Consider the following 10820-nt stretch of genomic DNA (forward strand, 5'->3'; position numbering starts at 1 on the left):
ACAATCATTCTTACGTTTCGGTGCTTCCCTGGTTATTGTTTTTTGTCACTAAAATTAAGTTACTCGTCCGGTCGGTCAAGTACAATAAAAGTACTTCGACCCCCTCCCCCTGCGAGCTGCTGCGCCACCCCATAATCCCGCTGACAAGAGTGGAAGACTGCAGGCTGCACCGTCATTGCTAATTGGTAAGTGCGTTATTCAAGTATCATTTAGGAAGTACATTATAAAAGTAAACTGGTGTTGATGTCATGTTAGTCTGTTACATAATTATATAGGTTGAATCGGTGATATTTGCTTATTATTCACCAAAATTGCTGAATTTAATTAACCAAAACCCCCCTGCTTTTTACCTGACATCTTTGAAAGACAGATGCAATGATTAATGCATCCATGGCCAGGATATAATTATAAAATATGACATGATTTTAAAAGTTATTATTTTAAGCCTATTTGGAGAGAGAGATGTTTATAATGTGACAATATGTCAGTCATCGTGTGATAACGATGAAAATATAACTAGGCCTACTACTACTTGTTCTAAGCAGGTGTTGTCAGTGAACAGGCTGTAAAACTGTTGTCTAAGTTACAGACACTCATGAAAAACTGATGCTAATTATCTGGGAAACATTGTCTAACATCAGTCAAGTTGTCATTTTTTGTGTCAAACAAGTTGTTTTTATAACATTAAAACAGGCGATCATGATTTATCTTGAATCTTACCCAGATACAATAGTGCTATTTTCTGATTGGCTATTGTAGGGTAGAGTGAGTATAGTTGAGACACTTTTTTCGTTTTGATATTTCACACAAAAATAGATACTGAAAAGAAGTGAATTTCCACATGACATGCCACATGACATTTCATTAGCTTGTAGACTAAGATATTATCAATCAATAATACCCATGAGTAGTTTATATTTTCCACAATTAGCTCATAAAAATAAGGTGCTTTTTGTCTCAACTTTGTCTCAACTGTACCCATATGTGGTACAGTTGAGACACCCATTTTTAATGATGTAAAGGTAAACTAATCGTTCATTGCAAATATAATAAATAAAGACAAATAAATAAAATAACAATTGTGCAACATGTTTGTTTATTCATCCATTTAAATTAATTAATTTTGTTTAAATTGGCTTTATGCACAGCTGCACTACTTCCTGAACATTATTGGACAAACTGATTAATCCAGGTGTGCCTGACCTCAGTAGTCACAACAACAATAATCAGACACACCTGGATTAATCAGTTTGTCCAATAATGGCAGACAGGAAACAAAGGAGCTGGCTGAAGTTCAGGAATTAGTGCAGCTGTGCATAAAGCCAATTAGCACTGGTAAAAATTTATAAAACAGAAACAATATATTTTATATATTATTTAATAATACAGTTTATTTATCACAAATATCCAATTTTAATTTAATTTTGCGGCTTATGCTGGCTAATTACTGACGTTTAACCTTGTTTTTCACTGTGTTCACATATTAGATGGAGAAATAATTACAGAGGGATTTATGGATATCTGCTTTTGTTATCCTGTAAATCAGAATATACTGTCTATGAATATGTTGCCCATACCTCTCTATCATTTATCAGTCTTTTACTTCTCACTAATTTAGACTTTTGTTTCCACAGGTGGGAATGCTGTCCTCCATTGGTTGAAGAGATACCAAAAACATCATAACCAACCATGGCCATTATGGCTCGTAAGTATTATATATAGATGCCTTTCACTTTACCTAATCACCACTCTCGCATTCATTACTCACTACTCTATGAAGGTAAAAAGTATCAACACCCTAGAGCACGTAGATGTGAATTTGAGAACTTGTACAAAAAATAATCATATTACGTGAACATTTACACTTGCAACTCAGGGGCGGTGAGAGAGAAGGGGTGGCAGGGTGTTCAAAGCAATGTGTTTAATTGTACGTTAAGCATCTCCCTCCCATTGAAAACGCTTAATAGACCAACAGTTATTAAAAAAACCACACAATTCGTTATACATTATTAATAAAACAAAGGCAGCAGGTTTATTTGCACTGAACACAAATTTGCTTTCTTTCGGTCATATTCTGTGCTCATCTGCTTTTCTGTAGAATGCATTATTAGTATGGTGTTTACTGAGTTTGATAATATCATTTATTTCTTTATATATCAGTCTAATGCATTAAGCCATGTTAGCATCTCAGAGCGTCTCCCTTTCTCTCTCACCGCCACTGAGTTGCAAGTGCACAAGTTAGTTTTGCAACGAAATTTGAAATTGTAGTGACAGATTTGAGAAGTGCCTAATTGAGGTTGTACTGCGATTAAAGGCAAATATATATATTACAAGTTTGTGACTGTCATTGTATTTCTGTGAATGGCATTTTTCACATTTGTGACTACTTGTCTGCAGCTTCAAATTCAGAATATATATATTTTTTTGTCTTTTGTCTGCGAGTGCAAATTTCAACATTCAACTTCAGATTTTAATTTGACAGGTTTTCACATTGGAGCTGTGAGTGTAAATGTTCACGTACAAGTATGAATATTTATTGTACAAGTTCTCAAATTCACATCTACGTACTCTCCAGTGTTAATACTCTTTTAAAAGTAAGCCTACTTATATTGTGAGTTTTTGGACAAAATCCTCTTACCTGAACATTTTTCTTTGCTTTCTCACGATGTGGAGCATGCTTAAGGGTCACGGCTATCATGTCTTCCACACTCTGGGTCTTGTGGTGTGGATACACCTTACTGCAGGCACCTTCAAGTTATAGTTCACAGTAAGTATAACTAGATCACAGACACATGTAGAAAGTATTATTCTCGATAGTACTAAAAATCCATCATGTTCTCATAACAGATCATTTTCCACTTATATATTTATATGCTAAGTTTGAATGAATATTTCAATCAAAGAGAATGAATCTATCACATTCAACTTGCGCTTTTTGCAATCTTGACTTCTCTTCATATATATATTTTAAGTGACATTAATTTTCTACTTACACTCAAGTGTAGTTTCTGCTAATGTTGATCTGTTTTTTGATTTTGTTTTCTTTTTCTTTGCTTGTAAGCTGGTAATGTCATCTTCCAGGCCAAATGGAATAATGAAAATAAAGAATTAGGTTATATAGTTAAATAAATTCTCCTTTTAAAAATCCTCACTGATATTTAAAACCCTTTTTTTTTTTTGGTATGAGCACACCACAATGAATTCACCTTGAGACGACCCACCATTCTCATGAACTGCAAAACAAAATTTAATTAAACATTAATAGAGAACACAAATTTTGGCTTTTCATAATCATTCTCATTTCAGTTATAGTTTATATGCTTACAGCTTTGAGCCTGTTTTGCCCATCTGGGCTGGCTGGGCAAGACTTCTTCCTCTGCAAAAAACAAATTAAAAAAATTACCTTTCATAATAAATTAGGGAAGATCTTTAACCTATGTATTATACCATATCTAAATACCTCTAAATCGTCTAGGGGAATGACTTTTCTCCCCTATTCTCATCAGAGTCCTCAACATGCGACGTTTCTTGGGCCTTTCTTGCCCGAAATCTTGCGAGACCATAATTATCTGCTCACAAAGCAGCATAACTTATTATAGAAATATTTGCTATTGTTTTGTCTTGATTAAAAGTTTGTAAGGTATTATTTTGCATACTTTACCTGTGTCAGAAAATATTCTGACTTGATGTTTTGACCACAGCTTCTTGTCTGGAATGGCACATTTTTTACCATAATACCAGCGTTCACGTGAGGCCAGTAGCAATACAATACCTTTCAGACATAGATGTATTTGTTTTCATTTGCACATTTACAATAAACCTGTTTAATATTTAACATTTATTTTTATATATATGGACTTCGTCTTACCTCATTATTTAACTCCAACCAGCTGGATGGAGCCACCTCAACTTCATTGTGCTCAATAAAATGAAGCACAACATAGCGCAAATAATCCTGTATTAAACAGAAAAGTTAAAATATAATTTGTTGAAATTTTTATAATTAGTTATGAATTGATCCATAGGACATGCTCTAACCTCATGAATAAATTATGATAATGGCTGTTTTGTATCAGATCCATTTGTTCCATTTTGATCCTCCTTGTTTTCTTAAGTTCTAGACATTCTCATTTCATTTTTGTAGTTAAAATGTTCTTCTACAGAAAGGCTTGAGTCTTGTGACATATTTGATGATTTGGTTGTAATGCTCTGTGTCTTTAAATGAAACTAATAAATAACTATGTACATCTTTCAACAGTCTACAAAGTATGAAGGATAGACACGACAATTCTGATTCCACGATCTTCCAACATGAATGCCCTCCTCTCAAGTGCCTTTCTGTCAAGGCAACGCATTTGTGAGTGCCTAATGCTAGCTACATACGCTCCATAAAGACGGGAATCGCATGGTGTCATCAGATATGGCTGTAAATTGGTGAACACTCTGCATAACATTGTGTTGTCCACCCCTTCTGACACCACCTCACAACATTCTTCAGGGCTTAAAACAAACACATTGTTTGGGCTTTTCAATGACACCACTTTTTCCTTGTTTTCTTGCTTCAGCTTTGATGTTTCCTCCAGACGATTTGCTACTTGAGTTAAGACATTTTTTCCAGAGCGGACCATGTTCTTCATCTGATGTAGATAGTTTTCAAATTTAAACGCACTGCAGTTGTCAAGGCAGCCAAAGTTTTGAGCATCTTCTGAAAGGTGCAGCAATGAATGGACGTTGTACACTAAAAATGTCTCTCCATATATCTCCCGTCCTTTCTCCACAAAGTATTGAAGTAGTTGGCTGGCATAAGGCCCTTGTGCCTTTGTAAGTTCTGGACTCACTAAGATGCACAGAGCAGTGCTAAAACACAAGAAGTGTTCGTACAGTTGTCCTTGTAGTGCTCCCTTCAGAACTATCTTCCCTGTGTATAATGCAAACTGTCTGAATTCGGTTGCTTTCCAACGCTCAATTTCTTGCAACCCCCTTGGCTTTCTGGCAAAGCAGTCAGGAATTGTTTTCTTCAGTGTCACCAGCCTATTGCTTACACGGGCCACGTCCCCTGATGACATGCGGTACTCGGATCTACCTCTTGTCCACAATAGCAGCAACTTTTTCATGACCCCAAGGCAGCTCTGGTGCATGTAATCGATGGGGAATGATTTGATCATGTCGATTGGGAGGACAGAGAAAGGCGAAATCTTCTCCTCGTGATGGTGTTCTGGTTGCCAACACTCCCTGAATGATTGGTCTGTCCTCAAGGTCAGATTGTCAACATCTGGATACGTCATCCGACCATCCCAGGATCCCTTCTGGGTGCATCTGTCGCACCCATAGTAGCCCGAGAACTGCTTGACACACTTGACCATGGCTTTGGCAGGAGCATCGCAGGTAACGCATCTCAGTTGGATGTTTAAATGTTTGCCTTCCCAGGTCAGACCATTCTGCATTAGTTCTGCCAATTCCTGAACTGTGTCACTAATAAAGTCTTGTGTTTTAGGTTTGGATGCAGCAGTGGTGAGGCAGAGGGGAAAATACATGCTGGTGACAAATTAATGGAACAAAGAACTGGCCAGAGGGACAAGTTTGAGCTTTTAAATAATGGTAGCCCATCAACATTTAAGGAGAGGTCCAGTGACTGCAGATGGTCTGTCACAGCTGCATAATATCTGCTCAGATGCTTTGAGAGCTGATCTGCCACATTGAACTGTACACTCTCAACAGCATCTTTGGTAGTAAGTTCATAATGCTTCTCATTTGCAAAGAGTGTCCTTGCAGTATAGGGGAGTTCTGCATGCCCATGTATTTTGAGGATGTTTAAGAGAGCATCCACAGCATTATGTTTAACTTGAAACTTGCATGCCCATTTTGAAAGTTCTTCCTTGAGAGTAGTTGTATCCTGTTCGCTATCAGAACTTGACAGGGCTGGATCTATAAACATGCTAAAATTTTCCTCCTCAAAGACCTGGTTGTGACTGTCACTATCAGCAAAGCTGGCCGTCTCAATTGCACTGATCGTTTCCTTGTTGGCTGCTGCCTTTTGTGCCCTTGACACTCTAGCCCAGATTTTATTGTACTGCCTCTTACGCTCTATTGATGTCATCCATCTACTATACTGGTGTCTCTGCCAATAATTCAATAAATTGCGTTTATCAGTACATTTCCAGATTTAATCTGTTTTTCCCTTAAACTATCAGCCATATAACTTGATTGGTACTGAACTTACCTTTTGGAGGACATACTGGCCAGAAGTACAAAGGCTGAGAAAACAGAAATAAACAATTAAATAAATACACACACACACACACATACATATATATATATATATATATATATATATATATATATATATATATATATATATATATATATACATACATAACTATTTCAAACAAGATCAATTAAAAGATGTAGCCACACTGTTGGCTGTTTTTAACATCATAATACTTAATATTGTTTATATCAAATTTAATTGTTATTTTTTGTGATGTATGGCATAAAAAACTTAGTCATACATAACACATGGTTTTGTTCTCAGGTAAACAATTTGTAAATTGTTCATAGTTTGATTTTTCAATGTTTAAAAGTTATATTTAAATATACATTTAAATTTAATTAATTTGAATGTATAATGTAAGCTATACAGATTTAAAGATAATTCCAAAAAGATATGCATTATTTATACATAAATTCAGACTAAATCAATGGTCTGCTCAGTCTACAGCTGTGACCTTAGGAATAAGTTCATGAATCCACGTCTTTCTACAAACACGGAGGTGAATTATTATTCTGATTTGGCCCAAAAGCTACTTGCAGTGGTTATTGTTTTTAAGGTCCACTTGAATCATTACTTTCCAGTGTGTTTTCCCCATAGACTGTAAAACAGTTTATAAGATAGAAATAACTCTAATTTTAATTAAACTCCAGTACAATAGGTGGCGGCATGCATTTAGTGTGCTGCCCGCCAGTAAACCCATTTGATGAACAGGAAGTTGTAGGGCCATATCCGCCTATGATATGCACACATCACGGCAGGCAGACGAGTTGCTGGAAGACTGCGGGTAAAAATTTTTTGCCTAATTTGAACGTTAAAATGTGTTTAATCGTGACTACAGTAACTTTGTTTTTCTTCTATACAATAACGTTAATCTTTTGACAGATTAAAGTTATTCGTCACTAGCTAAGGATGCATGATCTTGTGCACATCGCTCGCGCTAGCTGTAACTGTATCTCGCGCACTTCGCTCGCGCTAGCTGTAACTGTATCTCGCGCACTTCACGCAGCGTATCTTATATGTATGTACGGTTAATATATATTAATACACGTAAGTTACTTACCTCAAATTTAACTTTATTTCCACTGGTTTCGCGAAGAAAGTGGTGTAATGGACCTGCGACGTACTATGAAAGCTAAAATCCACTAAAATATGATAACTAATGTAACGTTACCTATGATATGAACGCGAATACGATATGAAAAATCAAACAAATAAGTAACTTATAGCTATAAACCTCGTATAAACTAACTAATCCTATTCACAAACACGTATGAACAGCATATATATACACACAACTTAACTAACGTCAATTAAGCTACGAAAACTACCTATCTAATTATCAAACTGTACACTATAACTAATATAAATACTATATATGATAACTATAACTTAACCTATGATGAAATCTAAATGAATCAACTAACTTATCTAACAATTAACTACAAAATACACGCAATTTATGAAAAAAATACGAAAATCAATAGGAGCTCGTCTATATCCACCACTGTCTTTCACCAACAAACGTTAATTCCGTTATGTCAGTTATAAGTATCTCTCGCGAGGTGCATTCAAATTTGTGTATTCAAATGTATTTTATCCCTCTCTTAGTCAAAGCTATAGGTCAGGACATAGCTTTTGGTTTGGCTGAATTTTAATTGTGACAATTCATCAGTGCTAGTGTTTTTTTTTTCTTCTTCTTCTTCTTTCCCTATTAAAGGGAAGTTTGTTGCTTTTTATTCCAGACTCAACCTTTTTGTAAACCCACAGATGACTATTGTAATAATAATGGAGGATTGTGGTACAAGAGAGCATTTACACTTAACCTAACAATTAATGCCTATTAATCTAATTTGTTTCTGTGTTCCAGTCCCTGGTGTCATAGTTTACTTCCTGGAGGAGGATGCTTTAGGTAAGCAAATTCAAATGACACCACTACCTGAAACGTTTGCTTTCTTACTATTTTAATAACATATTAGGGCTGCAAGGGTATTATGTATCTGTGTAAAACAAATGGAAATGGGGTGTTCAATACGAAACATGAATTTATTAAAAATCTTAGCATTTGTTTTAACACCAGGGCTTGACATTAACACCCGCTTTGGCAGGTTGAATTTTATATACCTTACATTTTTCAATGGTAGTGTTTTAAAAAGGCATCTGAAATAATAAAACTAAGTGCAATCTAGTGTTGGCAGTAATATTGATTTTTCGATACATATTGATACTGAAATATCTGAAACTCTCTGGCAGAAAAGATACAAACGATACCAGCTGCGTGTTCTCGCTCTTTAATCTCTCCGACCGCGAGTTGACACACCAACCCTTTACTCACTCATTTAATTTGCTCCGGATTAATGTTGTTGGTGGTACAGGGCTTGAATTCTGGCGAGGGATTGCGCGTATTGAGCAAAATTTTACTCATTCCTGCAGATTTTGTGCTCTCACCCAAAGTGCACTTCACTGTGATGATCCAATAGTTCAAATTATCATAGAAATCAGCTCTTGATAGAAACTTGGCGCTTAAAATAATGTAAAAAAAAATAAAAATTATCAATTACATTGTTTCGTTACTACGTGGTGACAAGTGACTGTTAAAAAATGTTTTTGTTATTGAATTATTTATTCAAGAGAATGTAGTACTGTATGATGCTTCTGAAATAAGTCAGAAAGTTGTGATGAATTGTTTTTGTAAATGTTACTTATACAGTCTTGTAGAATCGCAATTCTTAAAAAAAAACGCAATACATATTGTATCGCCATCGTAATAGTATCAAATAGGGAGATAGGCGTATCGTCCCAGTATAATGGGTATATATATACCCATTGCTGCTGATATGGTGCTAAATCATACATAAATATAGATTGTTTCATTGTAAAATCTGTTCACTTTGGACCTATACAGATCTGAGATATTATTTGTATTCACACAATGCAGGTCAGACCAATGTGGCCAGGTGAAAAAGACGTACTATTAAAATGTACTTGAGTATGTTTTTAGTACAATACAAATATACTTGAATGCATTTTTAATAAATTTTACTGTACGTCTTTTTCACCTACAATGAGCAATAATTCATTATTTGGTCAACTGTTCTTTAAGGACACTTTTACAGCAGTATTTTTGGTGTTTGACATCACAGAAAAGTGTTGAAATTTTTTTTGAAGTACGCAGAACAATTTTTGTCTGTAGTGACAATATTCTTTTTGTAGTTTATACCTTTTACAAAATGTTTCAAATGAACAGTCACATTTATTTATTTTTTATCAAGCTTGTATTCCTGTTTTTTATATATATATATATTTGGGCTCTCATATTATTCAGATTTTTTTTTTAAATGAGAATCATGTATTTCCACCCATCCATTATGCATGAACTGTTATTCATATTATTTTTATTTTGGGACAAAAAATACCTTACTTTGCAGCCTGACCAACAGTTTGTCAATTGAAATGATGGGTGTGTAGAATGTGAAATTGCCGAAGTTTACATGAGGATGCATGTCTTACCTGTATCTTTTTCATTTTTCTTTTCCAGCAATTTCAGCATTGGACTTGTTCCCATCCTTTTTGGTCGCCTCTCCTGCACTTGCTGTTTGGAAGTCATTGCTTGCATCTGATTCAGGACCTGTCATTCTGCATTTCTGTTTTCATTCGCTTTGCTTACATTTTGAACCCTTAGCAATAATAAACGTTTTCTATTTGGGCTATAGTTGTACATTCAAGTTTGTTTTTTCTTAATTGAATGTGTTTGTGTGGATATGCAACAATTATTTATTTTATAGTACTTCATTGATGGAAATTTGCAAAGATTCTGAATTAAAAAAAACACATTAACATTGTTCTTAATTTTTATTGTCATTGTTTTAATCAGTTAATCTATAACTGCACAATGGTGGTGCACTATTGCCTGATTTTGTGTGCATTGTGATTTAGATTATGCAACACATTAAATTGACCCTAATTAAGTCATATAGTAATGGTGGTGGAAATTATTTAATGAAAACAATTGCATTGTATCATATCTTTTTATTCATTTTAAATAGTGAAATCAGGTTTAGTTGGATCATTGTAATACAATCAGTAAAGGATCAATATTAAGGCCATGTTTTACAGAATATTGAGTAGTTTCTAAACCATTCTTAAGAAACATGATTTGTTACATATAACTTTTTTTTTATTGGTAAAACCATTTCCACAAATAGACATGTTTTTCCTTACATTACTATGGTTTAATGCATTAAAACCATAGTAATGTCAAAAAAAAAACATTACTAGGTAATTGGGCGTCCTTGGAATGCCCTCCAGCGAACGTTATAAACCGGACCAAATGCGGACGTTCTTGGAATGTCCCCCCGCGAACGTTATAAACCGGACCAAATGCGGACGTCCACGAAACGTCCCCCGCGAACGTTATAAACCGGACCAAATGCGGACGTCCACGGAAAGTCCCCCGCGAACGTTATAAACCGGACCAAATGCGGACGTCCACGGAATGTCCCCCGCGAACGTTATAAACCGGACCAAATGCGGACGTCCACGGAACGTCCCC

The 10820-nt window shown here is 35.2% G+C and overlaps 1 protein-coding gene and 1 long non-coding RNA gene across 2 annotated transcripts in view; both read left to right on the forward strand.

Annotated features, from left to right (window-relative positions):
- avl9 (AVL9 homolog (S. cerevisiase)) overlaps positions 1-10820 on the forward strand; it is a 65876-nt gene that overhangs the window by 27477 nt on the left and 27579 nt on the right. The gene's annotated exons all lie outside the window — the stretch shown is intronic.
- On the forward strand, positions 514-10240 carry LOC127626860 (uncharacterized). The gene is made up of 6 exons (XR_007968496.1): positions 514-1705; positions 2674-2767; positions 4259-5385; positions 5495-5729; positions 8139-8180; positions 9807-10240. It is a non-coding gene; the product is annotated as an uncharacterized LOC127626860 (long non-coding RNA).

The sequence above is a fragment of the Xyrauchen texanus genome, chromosome 33, assembly GCF_025860055.1.
Source record: "Xyrauchen texanus isolate HMW12.3.18 chromosome 33, RBS_HiC_50CHRs, whole genome shotgun sequence".
Taxonomy (NCBI): Eukaryota; Metazoa; Chordata; class Actinopteri; order Cypriniformes; family Catostomidae; genus Xyrauchen; species Xyrauchen texanus.